Source organism: Cetorhinus maximus, chromosome 16 (genome assembly GCF_964194155.1).
Source record: "Cetorhinus maximus chromosome 16, sCetMax3.hap1.1, whole genome shotgun sequence".
Classification (NCBI taxonomy): domain Eukaryota; kingdom Metazoa; phylum Chordata; class Chondrichthyes; order Lamniformes; family Cetorhinidae; genus Cetorhinus; species Cetorhinus maximus.
Window position 1 is genome coordinate 57,215,570 of NC_135894.1, and position 16,856 is coordinate 57,232,425.

The 16,856-nt window shown below is 42.6% G+C and overlaps 1 protein-coding gene across 8 annotated transcripts in view; it reads right to left on the bottom strand.

Annotated features, from left to right (window-relative positions):
• tab3 (TGF-beta activated kinase 1 (MAP3K7) binding protein 3) overlaps positions 1-16,578 on the bottom strand; it is a 130,166-nt gene extending 113,588 nt beyond the window's left edge. For 4 of the 8 annotated variants that reach the window (XM_078559843.1, XM_078559840.1, XM_078559844.1 and 1 more), the window contains exon 1: positions 16,384-16,577. The gene's annotated coding sequence lies outside the window, so the exon portion shown is untranslated. Of the gene's footprint in view, positions 1-16,383 lie in introns of all 8 variants that reach the window. The other 4 variants (XM_078559835.1, XM_078559838.1, XM_078559839.1 and 1 more) reach the window with 2 other exon arrangements.
• Positions 16,579-16,856: the final 278 nt, after the last annotated feature.

Consider the following 16,856-nt stretch of genomic DNA (forward strand, 5'->3'; position numbering starts at 1 on the left):
GATACAACAAGTATTTATTTTTTCGCAATGAGTACATAGCCACCCAAATTCCTTTGTTCTTCCACAACTCGTTGTCTCTGAACATTAAGAAATATTGGAATATTTTCTTTCTTGAATCCACAGTGGTAACCTCACATTTCTTCACAATAGTTTTTGCACATTACCTTTAATCTACGTCCCTTAGTAACAGTCTGCTCTCATCTACATAATTTACTGTTCCCCCTAACTCAGTGGAGGTCTTGTGCCAGGTAAAAAAGAAAATTTAGTCAACCTTTACACTACAGAGCAACAGGATTGTATCCCTGTCTCTGAGCCAGAAGCTCCAGGTTGAAGTCCTAACCCAGGACTTGATAGCCAAGGAAGGTACAGACATGACGTGGTCAAACAGATGATCACCGGCCTGCAAATCCTTCCAACACGTGCCAATGACAGACGGTAGGAGTGGGAGAGTTGGAGCCTCTACCATTGCTATCCATAGCTGCAGCCGACAATATGCATGTAAAGTGCAGGTTGCCATGGCGACTCAGACTCGGTGAGCTGTAACACACCAGTACCTAACTTAGTGTCCTCGGCAAACTATACATGACTCCTTTATTCAGTCATTGCTGTATATGGTGAAATGGTGAGGCCCGAACACAGATTCCTGGGACCATCACTTTTCATATCCCACCTTGCTATACCCTTGCATTTTTTTTCCCACATTCCCTTTCTGCACTCCATTGTTGGTTTTTAAGGACTCTCTCTGCATCTCCCTGTCTACTGAATTTCCACCTTTCCTTATCTCTTGCCTCATTTTCTGACGATGCTTGCTTAACTACATAAATGAAGTCACTGTCTTTTAGAGGTCTGCACCAGTTTCGTATTGTAACAATTCCTGGAACATTTCCTACTGCCTGTCTGTAGATTTACCAATTAAAAGTTCCGACCACTTTATAGTGGTCAATTAATTCTTCACCCCTTCAAAGCTATCCTTAAGTTAAAAACCCTGTTTGTGACTCTTTCTCAAACTTAATTACGAATTCAATTATTTTACGGCTATTATTTTCAAGATGCTCGCTTACAGTAAAATTGTTAATTATTTCTGGCTCATTACTCATCACTAAATCTCTAAAGCATAGCCCAGAAAACTGCCTCAAATAAATTCCAGAAATTCACTGACTTTACCATTGAAGCTGCTCTGCATCTGCCAATTTGTGAAAATTAATACCATCCATTATAATCAAATTGTCCCAGATTTTGCAGTGGTAAGGATGCCGAAACTCAGCATTCACCGTCATTATTCCTCTAAAACTAATAGCAACTTTTGAGTCCGCACATGCAGTTGAGCTTGGAAATGCAGAATTTTCAGCAGTGATCTGCACTTCGCCAGACAGTGCACTGTTGAGGTCCCCCTAGATTGAGATCAAGTAGAAATCACTGAACTGATAAAAACTTGTCTTTTATGCTATTAGTCTCACGATAAAAACCCTTGGAAAAAGTTACACCTTGTTGAATGAGATATAACTGGGATTTTAAACAGAATAGTAAGATAATTACTGCTGAACAGCCTCAGTAGCCATAAAACACTAATTATATGTTTGTTGGATGTCGAGTTTCCCCGTTAAGATATTTTTAAAAAATCACACGTTAACATTCTTTATACCATGTACGATATCTTGGCTTCTACCTTAATCTGTGTGCATCCCAAGCATTTATTTACCTCCATATAAAGTTTTAAATCAGAAGTGGAAAAATTCAGTATTTACTTCCTGGTCTGCTGTCTGTAGGGATAATAAAATGTGATTGGGTACTAACACCCTGCTCAATTATTGTTGCCGGATACCTGGAAATCCCTTTACCTTGGTTCCAGATTAAAACCAACATCAGGAAAGAGAAAACCCACGCCACAGGAATCACTAGATCTTTGTAGGCAGCTTTTTTCAAAGTCAGCAGCAATTACCATTGCTTTTCCACTGACCACAAAATCCATAACATTGTTTCTATCACGTGCTTCCCCAATCTTTGTATTTATACATCCCCTAATACATCAGGAGTATCAGGAGCTTTTTTTTCCTTAAAATTCATTCACAACACATGGGGGTCACTGGCAAGGCCAGTATTTACTGCCCACCCCCAATTGCCCATGAGAAGGTAGTGGTGAACTGTCTTCTTGAACTGCTGCAGTCACACGGTATGGGAACACCCACAGTACTGTCAGGGAAGGAATTCCAAGTTTTTGACCCAGTGAAAATGAAGGCGACAACGATATGTTTCCAAGTCAGATTCCTGGTGGTAGAGAACACAGATTTGGGGAGGTGTTGAAGAAGCAGCCTGGCAAGTTTCAACTGTGCACTTTGTTGTTGCAGTGTACACCACTACATAGGGAGTGAATGCTTAAGGTGCAGGATGGGGTGCCAATCAAGTGGACTGCTTTGCTCTGGATGGTGTTAATCTTTTGAGTGTTGTTGTAGCTGCACTTTACCAGTGACAATATTCCAAAACACTCCTGATTTGTGCTTTGTAGATGCTGGAAAGCATTTGCACATTCAGATGAGTTACTCACTGCCGTATACCCAGTCTCTGACCTGCTCTTGTTTTTATATGGCTGTTCCACTAAGTTTCTATTTAATAGTGGGGAATTTGATAATGGTAATGCCCCTGAATGTCATGGGCAGGTAGTTAGGCTCTCTCTTGTTGGAGATGGTCATTGTCTGGAACATGAGTGGCTCAATGTTACTTACCACTTATCAGCCTAAGCCTGAATTTTGTCCAAGTCTTGCTACACGTGAGCATGGACTGCTTCATTACTTTTAGGTCAGTAGACAACTCCCACCAGAGTACTGCATATTTTTCAGCTCCTCAGCTCTACCTACTATTTTCACTATCTGATCACCCTTATTGAAGTTCTGGTAGGAGTCATTTTTGGCCCCCTAACAGTGGCTGAACTGTAGGACAGAGTATAAATCATGGGCAGAATTTCTACCTCATCGAGTGGGCATGGCAGGCGGGCCCAGGAACAGCCACGCAATGGTCTGCCACTTGCGATCGGGCCCCGACTGCAATTTCACATTGGCTGGCCAATTAACAGCCAGCCAGCACATGAAAGGCGCGTTGATAACCTCAGCGCTGCCTGGGTGGGGGCGGGAGGAGCACACGCGCTGGAGTGCGCGCATGCACGCGGGTGTGCTCAATGAAAGCTCCCTGAAGGTATAGAGCTGCCTCAGGGAGCTGAAGATTTTTAACATTAAAAATAAAAATTTCAAAAATAAAGAAAACATGTACCCTCATGTGACTCTGTCACCTGAGCAGGGACATGTTATAATGAGTTTTTTTTAAAAAATTTTATAGCAATTAATGGATGAGGTTTCACATTAAATGCAAAGGCCGCATTTCGCCTGCCTGCCAACCATAAGATTGGGCGGACAGGAAAAATTTCACTTTAATTAATTTATTAATGAGCTTAACAGCCCTCTTAATTGTTGGCAAAATATCGCACAAGTGGGCAATAACGTCAGGACACTCGCCCGATATCATCACGCACTATTTCACGCTTATGCGTGTCGGGCGCGGGCCCACACGCCGTGCTGAAAATCCTGCCCCGTGTAATAATGGAGGCTTGTAAGCGAGGTACTGCGATAATTGTAGACGAATTTAATCTTCATATAGGTCGAACAAATCAAACTGGCAAAGGTAAACTAGAGGATAAGTTCATAGAGTGTATTCAAGACAGTTTCTTAGAACCATATGTTCTGGAACCTACCATGGAACAGGTTACTTCAGACCTGGTAATGTGCAATGAAGCAAGGTTAATGATCTTATTGCTAAGGATCCTCTAGGAAAGAGTGATCCTAAATATGATGCATTTCACATTCATTTTGAGGGTGAGAAATCCAGATCTAAAAATAGTGTTTCAAACTTAAATGAAGGCAATTACAAAAATATGAAAACAGAGTTTAAGTAGATTGAGAAAATAGGTTAAAAGGCAGGATGGTAGATAAGCAGCAGCAGACATTCAAGTAGCTATTTCATATACGAATATACGATGAGGACTATTAGGCCACTCATCCCCTCGAGCCTGCCCTGCCATTCAATAAGATCATGGCTGATCTGATTGTAACCTCAGCTCCATATTCCCTCCTACCCCCAATAACCTTTCAACCCCTTGCTTACTAAGAATATACCAAGCTTTGCTTTAAAAAATATTCAAGACTTTGCTTCCACCGCCTTTTGAGGAAGAGAGCTCCAAAGATTCACTACCCTCAGAAAAAAAGATTTTCATCTCTGTCTTATTGGGCAACCCCTTGTTTTTAAACAGTGACCCCTAGTTCTAGAGTCTCCTGCAAGAAGAAACATTCTTTCCACATCCACCCTGTCAAGACCCCTCGGGATCTTATATGTTTCAATCAAATCGCTTCTTACTCTTCTAAACTCCAGCAGATACTAGCCGAGCCTGTCCAACCTTTCCTCATAAGGCAACCCTCCCATTTCAGGTAATTAGTCTGGTAAACCTTCTCTAAATTGCTTCCAATGCTTTACATCCTTCCTTAAATAAGGAAACCAGTACTGTCCAGCAGTACTCCAGTTGTGGTCTCACCAATGCCCTGTACAACTGAAGCATAACCTCTCTACTTTTGTATTTGATTCTCCTCGCAATAAACAATAACGTTCTATTAACTTTCCTAATTAATTGCTGTACCTACATACTAACCATTTGCGATGCATGCACTAGGACACCTCTGCATCTCAGAGCTCTGCAATCTCTCACCATTTAAATGATATGCTTCTTTTTACCTCTTTCTACCAAAATGGACAATTTCACATTTTCCCACATTATACTCCATTTGCCAGATCTTTGCCCACTCACTTAACCCACCTATATCCCTTTGCAAGCCTCTGTGTCCTCTTCACAACTTACTTTCCCACATATTTTTGTATCATCGGCAAATTTAGCAATTACACCTTCAACCATAAACCTCAGATATAGATATATTCCATAGGAGGAAAGACTATGAGAAGGGTGAACCATCCATAGCTAACCAAGGAAGTTAAGGATGGTATCAAATTGAAAGAAAAGGTGTACAATGCTGTCTAGATTAGTCGTAGACCAGAAGTTTTGATAAATTTTAGAAATTAGCAAAGAATGACTAAAGAAAGAGAGGGAGAAGTTAGAATATGAGAGTAACCTTGCAAGAAATAGAAAAAAAATGGCAGCAAGAGCTTCTACAAGTACATAAAAAGAAAGAAAGTGGTTAAAGTAAATGTTGCTTCCTTGCAGGATGAGACTGAAAAATTAATCATGGGGAAAAAAGAAATGGCAGAGGCTTTGAACAAGTATTTTGGATCGATCTTCACGGTAAGTGACACTAGAAACATCCCACGAATAGTAGAAAAATCAAAGGACAAAAGGGAGGGAGAAACTTAAAACGATCACTAACATGAGAGAAAAAATAATAGGAAAACTAAAGGGACTAGAAGGCTGACAAGTCCCCTGGACATGATAGCTTCATCATCAGGTCTTAAAATAAGTGGATGCAGAGAGAGTGGATATATTGGTTGTAAACTTCCAAAATTCCTTTGATTTTGGAAAGGTCTCAGCAAATTAGGAAACCACAAATGTAGGACATCTATTCAAGAAAGGAGGGAAACAGAAAGTAAGAAACTATAGGTCAGTTAGCCTAACATCTGTCAACAGAAAAGTGTTGGAATTCATTATTACTGTAGTAGCAGGGCATTTGGAAAATCATAATACAATCAAGCAGAGTCAACATAGATTTTTGAAAAGGAGCTCTTTAAGAATGTAACAAGCAGGGTAGAAAAAAGGAGAACCAGTAGATGCTGTGTAATTTAATTTCCAAAAGGCGTTTGATAAAGTGCCACACAAAGTTGTTACTACACAACATTGAAGTTTCCAGTGTTGGGGGTAATAGATTAGCACAGATAAAGGATTGGCTAACAGGAAACAGAGTCAGGATAAATGGGTCATTTTCAGGTTGGCAAAATATTGGGATGCCACAGAGATCAGTATTGGGGCCTCAACTATTTACAATCTATATTAATGACTTGTTGAAGGGACCAGTGTATTGTATTGTCTGCAAATTGGCTACAAAGATAGGCGGGAAAGTAAGTTGGGAAGGCCTACAATCTATAACGAGATAGAGATAGATCAATTGAGCAGGCAACACTTTGGCAGATGGAATACAGTGGAGTCCTCATTTAAAGTTGTAGTTGCATTCCTGGAAATTGCGATCTTAAGTGAAACAACTTTAAGCGAATCAGGTCTTCCCATTAAAACCAATGTAAAAGCTGTAGTTAGGTTCCGTAGGACCTTTCTCATCAGAAAAAAACAATTAATGTTTTAATGTTAAGTTGAAATACTTTAAAGTGCTAAATTCCTATATTGGAAAATGAAATAATAAATTTAGAAATAAGAGAAATATGCAGACTTTCTATTTGCCTCCCGCTCGCTGAACCTCCCTCTCCTTCACCACCCCCTCTTGCCAATCCTTCGATTCGCAGCCTCCGCTGCTCCCTGACCCTTCCAGTCACTGTGGACCCTTCCTCTCGCTGAACCTCCCACTCCCTGCCTTGCCAGCTCAGTACTCGCTGTGAACGAGAGCTCTGGAGATGAGCGGCAAGAGGCAGAAAGAGCAGCTTCAACTTTCAGGAGGTAAGCTGAAGAGGCCACGAACCGGGGAGCTGGCAGCGAGAGGGAAGACCATGAAGCAGCAGAGGCCAGTGGCGAGAGGAAGGGCCAGGGAGCAGCACATCCACCCTGTCAAGATTCCTCAGGATCTTATATGTTTCAATCAAGTCACCTCTTATTCTTCTAAACTCCAATGGATACAAGCCTAGTCTGTCCAAGCTTTCCTCATAAGACAACCCACCCTTTCCAGGGATTAGTCTGGTAAGCCTTCTCTGAACTGTTTCCAATGCATTTACATCCTCTGATCCATCTTCACCTATTCCCAATCAATGTTCCCTCTAAAGCTGTGTGTGCATGGCTTCGTAGCAATCTAGAATGTATCACATAGTGCAAATGCATCATGCACAACCAGGATTCCCTCTAAGATGTGCGAATGTGCAGCAATCTTAAGGGGACAAAATAGTGCAGCAAAAACGCCATGCAAAACAAAGAAAAATTGGAGAGATGATCCCTGCCTCATAGAAGCCTGCCTTCAGTCAAGTTAATTCTGTGTGAAAATGTGTGCAGAGGTACCTGTGTATCTATATTCATGAACCCTGGAAAGTTTACTTGTAGGCACAGCAAAAAATTAGGAAGACATATAGTATGGTAGCTTTTGTTATTCTTATACTCCAATCACTTTGTAATGAAGTCTTACTACAATTGTACAGGACATTGGTGAAGCCATTATGTGCTGTGTGCAGTTTTGGTCTCCTTGATTAAAGGAAATATTTTTCCTTCGAAGGAGTGCAACAAAGATTCATTAGACTGGTTCTTGGGGTGAGGGGATTGTTTTGTGAGGAGAGATTAAGTAGACTAGGTATATTTCACTAGAGTTTAGAATGAGAGGTGATCTAATTGAAACACAAAATTCTTAAGGAGTTTGACAGGCTAAGGAAATGTTTCCCCTTGCTGGTGAAACTAGAACATGGGTGCACAGTTTCAGAATAAGGGGCCAGCCAATTAAGACTGAGATGAGGAGAAATTTCTTCACTCAAAGGGTTGCAAACCTTTGGAATTCTTCACCCCAGAGAGCTGTGGACACTCAGCCTTTGAATATGCTCAAACTAGAGATCAGATTTTGAGGGTACTAAGGGAATTAAGAGATATGGGGATAATGCTGAAAGCTGGAGTTGAGGTAGAAGATCAGCCATGATCTTGTTGAAATGGTCGAGCACACTGGATACAGCAAATGCTATGTGCCCCAGCAGCAACCTGCACGCAGTGCTGACAACTTGCATTCCAGTGCGCCTCTAAGCGGGCAATTCCAGTACAGCTACATTAGCATCTATCTGAAAAAGTGGAAAATTGTCTAGGTATGCCTTCTCCACAAAAAGCATCCAGATCCCAATGCTGAAAGTAAATGTCCCAAGCAATACTACCAGGCATAATGCACTCACATAAAACCTCCAACTAACTCATGGAACATCCAGTAGTGTACTTCAAAACACTAGGTACTCTCAGCTGTTTGTCCAAATCAGACTTTCACCCAATTTCTTCCTTTACTCTTATGAAGATGCTGCCTTTACTGGGATACAGATCCAATGCTACAGTCAGCCCTCGAATACCTCAGCAACATGCCAGTTCTTCACCTGTGCAACTACAGAGCCAACGTGAACAGGAAGGTTCGCCATGGAATGCATCACAGTCAAACATTACCCTCATCAACTTTCCAAGAGGAGAGAAATTAAAGTGGGAGCACTGGATGATTAATTATAGCCCTCCCTTGCTCATGGGAATACAAACCAATTGACATGCCTTAAACATTATCTCAGTGGAGATCAGCTAGCTCAACACAGAGTAATTAAACCCATAAGCATTGGATAATAAAGCTGAGTACCATATCTGGCATTTACTGGATATTAAGTAATCTTCAAAAATATTCTTTTAAAGAATGTATGTCTATTTTAATCAAAAAAGTAATCGTCCAGGAAATGTATGCCAGGCTTATTCGACAGTCAGTGTCCATATACTGTACTTTGTAGCCCGGTGCCATCAACAAAAACACTATTACAATATGATTACAAGAGTAGGTGTTCAAATCACTCTTTAAGGGTTGGGGGGCAGTGGTGATTGCTGGCAACTGCCAAATTTTCAACAAGATCACTACATTGTTTACAGACAGGTTTTTCAGAACCTTCAACTTTGATACTTTAAAATGGACAACAATATAAAATACCCATACAACAACCTGCATTCATATTGCATCTTTGAATGTAATGAAATGTCCCATGGTGCTTCAGAGTGTTATAAAGCAAAATCTGACACCAAAACATATTCAGGCAATATTAGGGCAGATGGCCAAAAGCATGGTCAAAGGGAAAGGTTTTAAGGGGAGTCTTAAAGGAAGAAAGAGGTAGCGAGTCAGAGAGGTGTGGAGAGGGAATTCCAGAGCTTAGCATCTCAGCAACTGAAAGCAAGGTCACCAATGGTGAAGCAATTATAATAGATGCTCAAGAGGCAAGAATTAGATAAGTGCAGATATGCTGGAGGGGATGACAAAGATGCGGAGGGACACTGCCATGAAGGGATTTGAAAACAAGAATGATTCTTTTTAAAAGATAGGCCATTTTATATTCAGAACTTTTCAAATTGGTATAATTACTCAGCAACTAGTAGGAAAATAGTGTAAGACTGAGCTCTAATGGGCAACATGCAGAAACTTCTACAATGTTATCTGAAACAATTGAAGGACGTCATATACATGCTATGATATTTAAATCTTCTGCATCTTCTTTGGGAGTGCCTGCAAGAAGTATGTTCAAAATTAAGTCTTTGATGTGGTTTTGCCAGCAGAGAGGGAGCTTTGCATCTCTGCTATGCCACAGAGTGGTAGGGTACAGGTTTTGAATCAATTTCACAAATTGGCAATCTTAGCCACTGCACCAGGATGAGATACTTCTCTGCAGGGAATGAGGGGGAGGAAAAGAGAAATTATTCACAACTATTGGCTAGTGTAAGAATGGCATATACCGTGACCCTGAAGCAACCTAACTAAATTTCCTTCTGCTACCGGTAAACCTAAAAAAGGCACAAAAATGAATTCTGAAAAGCTGAGATACTTTCTCACAATTCCATGTGTCTGAGTTACCATAAACAGTTACTGTACTGTACATGCTTGCTGATTAAATAGACTGGTATTTAGTCAGCACATAAGTCAAATAATGCCTTGTACCATTAAACCACCTTTGGCTATGACGTAGAAGAAGAATAACTGTGTGCCGAATCACTGACCAAGAATTGTAACTTCACAGTTTACATTCACTGCACATCTCACTACTACTTTTAGGATATATATATATAAAGGATCATATTTTAGAGTTAAGCAAGCTCGTCATTGCATAAGCAAAAATTCTCTCTATCAATCGCTTACCTTCCCATCCAACACTTTATTGATGGTGGAGCATCTGAACCCAAGTTCTGATCTTCATTGCCTTTTTGCTCCCTGTTATTTCTTAGTTGTAACCATCAGTTAGCCCCCAGTAATTACAACAGGGAAGTTACTCATGTTATGTTTCAATCTTCCAACAGTATGCAATGTTTAAAAAAGTAATATCTTCAGGGAAGGGGAAAACCTTCATTAATGGTTAGGGCAAAGTCCTTTACAAAACACATGTAGATTGATAGATGGTAATAATTTATTTTTAAACTTTTTGTGTATTACGAGGTAAGTGACACTGGTGCTGGGGAATGGAACTCCCCATTTCACACACCCGCTGAAACATGCCCAGGACATATACAGCACAACCAAGTGCACAGTGAAGCTCTCCCTCGTTTCCTCCAACAACATACCTCAGTCCTAGACTTGAGCATCTCCCCTACCAGTGAAACACTCTTGTTTACATTGGCCATCCTGTGGCCTTTGAGCAATGGTTGTTAATTGCTGTCGAATTAGATCCATACCCACTAGGAACTGGACTGAGACTGCTCAAATTCATAGGACTCTTGCAGCTCAGAAGAAACTTTCAACCCTTTAACTCAAGTTGAATTTGGACAGAAGTCCCAGAATTGAATGCCCATTGTCTAACCTAGTGCATTGTCAAGTTTCCTCTTTCAACCTTACTTTATGACAACAGCTCAAATTCTAATTAGTCCTTTCAATATACATTAGAACTTCAACCTTCTCCAGTAATCCAGAACAATTACAGGTATACAGACATAAAGCCAGGAAGGCCGAAACTGCTTGGTGTTTTTCCTGATCTTAATTAAAAATTTAAAAAGGGTACCTTATATGCATTCTCTTTAAAGTGTCTTAAAGGGAATATTTTAATGAAAATGAAATGATGGACTACATTATTTAATATCTTACAAAAAGGGATTTAATAAGCTATTTCAGCCAGACACTACATTACAGAGACAAGATGATAAAAGCAATGGTAGCAGCAGTCGTTGTAAAAGTTACCAGTAAAAAGGTCTTGGTGTATGTTATCTGTTATGGTTCAAAAACTTGGACTCCTTCTATGAGCCATTAGAACATTAGCTATCCTCATGTACCATAAACAAAACACATGTAAATGGCCCTATATATCATGATGCAATTGATTGCATTCTATACTGAAACTTAAAGATCCAACATACTGCACATATTTATTGTAAATTAACAAATACACCATGATTAGATACTGATACCACCAGTTTTTAGAAATAAATAATAGTGAGCAAATCTATAGATGAAAGGCTTAACTACACTATTGGGGAAGTGAACTGCCTGTTCTTTTTGATTAAATAACCATCTGTCTTCAGTAGACATTTTCCAGACCTACCAATTTTCTAATTTCAGTTCAGGGCAAGATGCAGTGGAAATGAATGATGCAGTCAATTTCAACATTAGGATCTCAGTTGTAAGTAATTAGATGTTGCACCGGCATTAAGCAATTTCAACTTCAAGAAAAGGTGCTTATACTACAGAATGCACTGCCTGAAAGGATGGTGGAAGCAGATTCAATGCTGTAGTAACTTTCAAAAGGAAATTCAATATATTCCAGAGAAGGAAAAATTTGCAAAGTTGTGGAGAAAGAGTAGGAGAGAAGGATTAATTGAACAGTTCTTTCAAAGAGCTGACATGCAATAGGGGCTGAATAGTTTCTCCCTGGGCTATATCATTCTAATATAAATGTACGCTACTAAGTATATTTGGGAAATACACCAAAATTAGTTTTTCTAAAAGGGGAAGATCAATTTTTTTTTTTTAAAAGCCTTACAACATGTTAACTAGCCTTCAGATTGGATCACCAACATCAGCACAGTTGCAAAGATTGGATGCTGAAGACACCCTAACAGTCTTTTATTTGTCTCCACCTAGCTTCAACGTTTCCAAATGTTTTTAGTGAAATAGTAAAGGGTATTGGAAGAAATGATCATACTTTAAGCACCTCAAACCTGCTCAGGAAGCCATCCATTACATTACAAGGCTTTTCAAATGGAAAATGTTGTTAATACAAGGGGTATTTGCCTCATGAAGTATCACTAGGGGATTCATGGAAAAATGATCAGTGTTTCACATTTCACTTTTATGTTAATATTTGAAGTTCTTTTGCTCAAGTCAACAGGATTCAACAACTAATATAAAAACAAAAAACTGCGGATGCTGGAAATCCAAAACAAAAACAGAATTACCTGGAAAAACTCAGCCGGTCTGGCAGCATCGGCGGAGAAGAATAAAGTTGACGTTTCGAGTCCTCATGACCCTACAGTTCTGTTGAAGGGTCATGAGGACTCGAAACGTCAACTTTATTCTTCTCCGCCGATGCTGCCAGACTTGCTGAGTTTTTCCAGGTAATTCTGTTTTTGTTTAGGATTCAACAACTGCCCATCTTCAGCAGCTGTGATATGTGATCCCAGTGTGAACATGCAGTACAACTTCGCTGAAAAAGAGCTGCACCAAAATAGCATAAACCATAACATGTACTTCCTGGTGACATGACTACATATAAAAATTAACAGCAGAAAGTAGCTAATATAAACACCAATGCGGCATTGCTTTTTCTGAAGATTTCAATACAAGTATTATGCAATGCACGTGAAGATTTTCAAATGCAATGTTTAACCAAAAAAAAACAGCTTCTGTAAGCATTGTGCATGACCTGTAATCCATATTGTTACAGTCCCACTGACTACTAAATGTTCATGGTTGGGTTGCAGTAGTTGCATACATAAATACATTGTATACTACTGAAGCTAAATCTTGGCTTTATGGATATTGTTCACAATTTCTGCATTTCAATGTAATCTAAAATTCTCTTTACAAAATAGGTTTCAAATCACAAATTGGAAGAAAGAAAACTTTCAATTTACTTGTTACAGTCAAAGAAAGAAAGATTTGCATATATATAGCACCTTTCACACCTCGGGGTATCTCAAGGTGCTTTATAGCTAATTAAATATTAAGTGAAGTCACTATTATAGAAAACAGAGCGGCCAATTTGCACACAGCAAACTCCAACAAATACCAATGTGATAATGACTAGATGGGCTGTTTTAGTTATATTGATTAAATACTGGCCAGGATGCCAAGGATAACTTCCCTGCTCTTTCTCCATTTTAGCGTCAATGCATCTTTTACATCCACCTGTAAGAGCAGAAGGCACCAGGTTTCAAAGTGAGAACGTATGAACGGAAGTGAAAACCTGGCTGGAACTAAACCAACCTACACTATCGATCCTGTATTTTCAGTATTTCTCCTATAATTTAGCCCCCTTTTAATGAGATTATTTTAGCCATTATGTTATTATCTGTCTGGGCATACTTTGAGCACAGCTGTCAAAAGTAAATTGGAACAAGTACAAGTCAAATTGTCTGATGCCATAAGGGATAGTCTGAACAGTCAAAATGTTTCCCCCCTGAAGCAATCACAACATCAATTAGGACCACTTTTGAGATCTATCCAATGTTTTGAAATTATTCAGGTACAGATGTGTTTCCTTTTATCTATAAATGACAACTTTGTGAAGAGTAAGGAAATTAGCGCTTTTGGTGTGACAGCGTCAATACAAATTGACATTCCAGTTCCATGTACTGTTACAAATTGCAAGTGGAACAATCCATTTTCAACCACTCCACCAATAATAAACAACTGAGGTTCAATGCATGAATAACACACAGCATTGACTATGAAGCAGTATATTACACGAAACTACTAACTAGTATATGGATTAAGACAGAAAATATTGTAAATAAATAGCTATGGAAGTACAGTAGTAGCTGAACAGATTTTATACTGCCAGTAATTGTATGACTTAGAATGACAATGTTCATGAGTGGAACTACTACATTTACTAAATAAGGCTGATAATACCAATCTAGAAAAATCACCATGCTGTACTGTATATAACAATCTATAATGATTAACAGGGCTTCTTAGGCATTACAGCACTCCTCTTGCAGAAACACTCAAATTAAATTAATAGACTTCCAGATTTGTGAGCCAGCTTTTCCAACATTAAGGGTCCTGTAGCTTGATACTTGTCATCACATTTGTTATTTTGACTCATTTACAATAGTAAAAATTCACATTAAAATCAATACGTTTCCTTAAAGCTTAGCATTGCCAATTAAGCAAAGATTACACTGACATCAACTTGCACCAGCATAAACAGGGCTAGCTTGGATAACTAAAGCTGGACGGGCACTTTCTTAATACACAACCAAAACAAAATCATGCTGCAATTCAATTGTAACAAATTGACAAGTCAACCAAGGTTACAAGGACAGAGCCAATGGTGAGAGATCAAAACTTTCCACTGCAAAATAGAAAATTCAAGCATTTTCAAAATATATGACAATAATTGAGCGATGCCTCACACCCATGTCAACATATAGGTGACACACTGAACACATACATTAGTAACTGCGATTTTAAAACATTGAGTTGTGGAGGCAGACAGGAAGTAGGGTTGGGGTGGGTGGGTGTAGCAGTGCTATAGAGATGTATCCCTCTCAAAAAGTGGGACTATTGGCAGTGGGGGAGGGGTATTGGCTGAGCACAAAATGCCCCCAGTTCTACAAACAGGTCTGAGTGGTTTCTTGAGGGGGTTACTGCTAGGGAGATTGGGGTGGACGGTGGGTTGCTACCGGCAAGGGGGAGGGGGATGGTGGGTTGCTGTTTGGTGGGGGGGTGGGGTCGGATGCTGCCTCGGCCGGGGGCCGGGGAGGGGCAGTTGCTGTCTGTGGGGTGGTGGGTTGCTTTCACGGGGTGTAGATTGCTTTTACGGGGTGTGGATTGCTGTCAGGGCGGGTGGAGTGGATTGCTGTCAGGGCGGGTGGAGTGGATTGCTGTCAGGGCGGGTGGAGTGGATTGCTGTCAGGGCGGGTGGAGTGGATTGCTGTCAGGGCGGGTGGAGTGGATTGCTGTCAGGGCGGGTGGAGTGGATTGCTGTCAGGGCGGGTGGAGTGGATTGCTGCCAGGGCGGGTGGAGTGGATGAGTGGATTGCTGTCAGGGCGGGTGGAGTGGATTGCTGCCAGGGCGGGAGGAGTGGATTGCTGCCAGGGCGGGTGGAGTGGAGTGCTGCCAGGGCGGGTGGAGTGGATTGCTGCCAGGGCGGGTGGAGTGGATTGCCATCAGGGCGGGTGGAGTGGATGAGTGGATTGCTGCCAGTGGGGGTGGATTGCTGCCAGTGGGGGAGGGGGGTGGATTGCTGTCAGGGGGGGAGGGGGGTGGATTGCTGTCAGGGGGGGTGGATTGCTGTCAGGGGGGGTGGATTGCTGTCGGGGGGGGTGGATTGCTGTCAGGGGGGGGTGGATTGCTGTCAGGGGGGGTGGATTGCTGTCGGGGGGGTGGATTGCTGTCAGGGGGGGGTGGATTGCTGTCAGGGGGGGGTGGATTGCTGTCGGGGGGGGTGGATTGCTGTCAGGGGGGGGTGGATTGCTGTCAGGGGGGGTGGATTGCTGTCAGGGGGGGTGGATTGCTGTCAGGGGGGGTGGATTGCTGTCAGGGGGGGGTGGATTGCTGTCAGGGGGGGTGGATTGCTGTCGGGGGGGGTGGATTGCTGTCAGGGGGGGGTGGATTGCTGTCAGGGGGGGGGTGGATTGCTGTCAGGGGGGGGTGGATTGCTGTCGGGGGGGGGTGGATTGCTGTCAGGGGGGGTGGATTGTTGTCGGGGGGGGGTGGATTGCTGTCGGGGGGGGGTGGATTGCTGTCAGGGGGGGGGTGGATTGCTGTCAGGGGGGGGGTGGATTGCTGTCAGGGGGGGGTGGATTGCTGTCGGGGGGGGTGGATTGCTGTCAGGGGGGGGGTGGATTGCTGTCAGGGGGGGGGTGGATTGCTGTCAGGGGGGGTGGATTGTTGTCAGGGGGGGGTGGATTGCTGTCGGGGGGGGGTGGATTGCTGTCAGGGGGGAGGTGGATTGCTGTCAGGGGGGGTGGATTGTTGTCAGGGGGGGGTGGATTGCTGTCAGGGGGGTGGATTGTTGTCAGGGGGGGGTGGATTGCTGTCAGGGGGGGTGGATTGCTGTTGGGGCTGCCGTGTTGGAGAGTGGGGGGGGGAAGGGGTTGTTGGGGGTAGGGAACGCTGTTATAGAGTTGGCGGGGGGGGGGGGGAGGAGGTTGGGTGCTTTAAGGCGGGGGGGTGGGGGGAGAGGGTAGGGTGAGTGCTGTTGGTGGAAAGTTGGGTGCGTGTTGTTGAGGGTGAGGGGGCAGCGTTGAACGTGGTGCTGTTCGAGGTGCTGGCCCCGACCCCCCCCGGCACAAACTGAGATGAAGAGACAAACCCCCTCCCTCCACTTACCGCCTTTCATTCCTCCCAGACTCTCATTCCTCTGAGCGGCGGGCGGACAGGCGCTGTCTGCCAGCTCCAGCTCCCCCTCCCCTGGGCAGCTCGATCCGCCCCAGGCTGCCAGCCCTCCCCCGAGCCCGCTCTCCCTCCTGGCTCCGCCGCCTCTCTCTCTCTCTCTCTCTAACTTATTAAAAGGCCGGAGCCAAAATACAACATGGCGGCCAGAGGCCAGGTCTCGCGAGATTTCCTCGCCACCGGGCGCGACTGGCAACACTTCCGGTTTCTGCCGCTCCTGCTCAGTGCTGCCACCTAAAGCCCGATCACCCAAAGCTGCAGCACCACTTGTGCCTGGACACCGAAATTATCATTCAGTTGGATAAAACTTTACTGCAGAAGGAATCATGGGACCTTTGAAGAATCAGTCATTGTCTTCGGTCATCAGAACTAGAAATCACACATTTTGCTCTTTCCTTAATTTGAGCTGT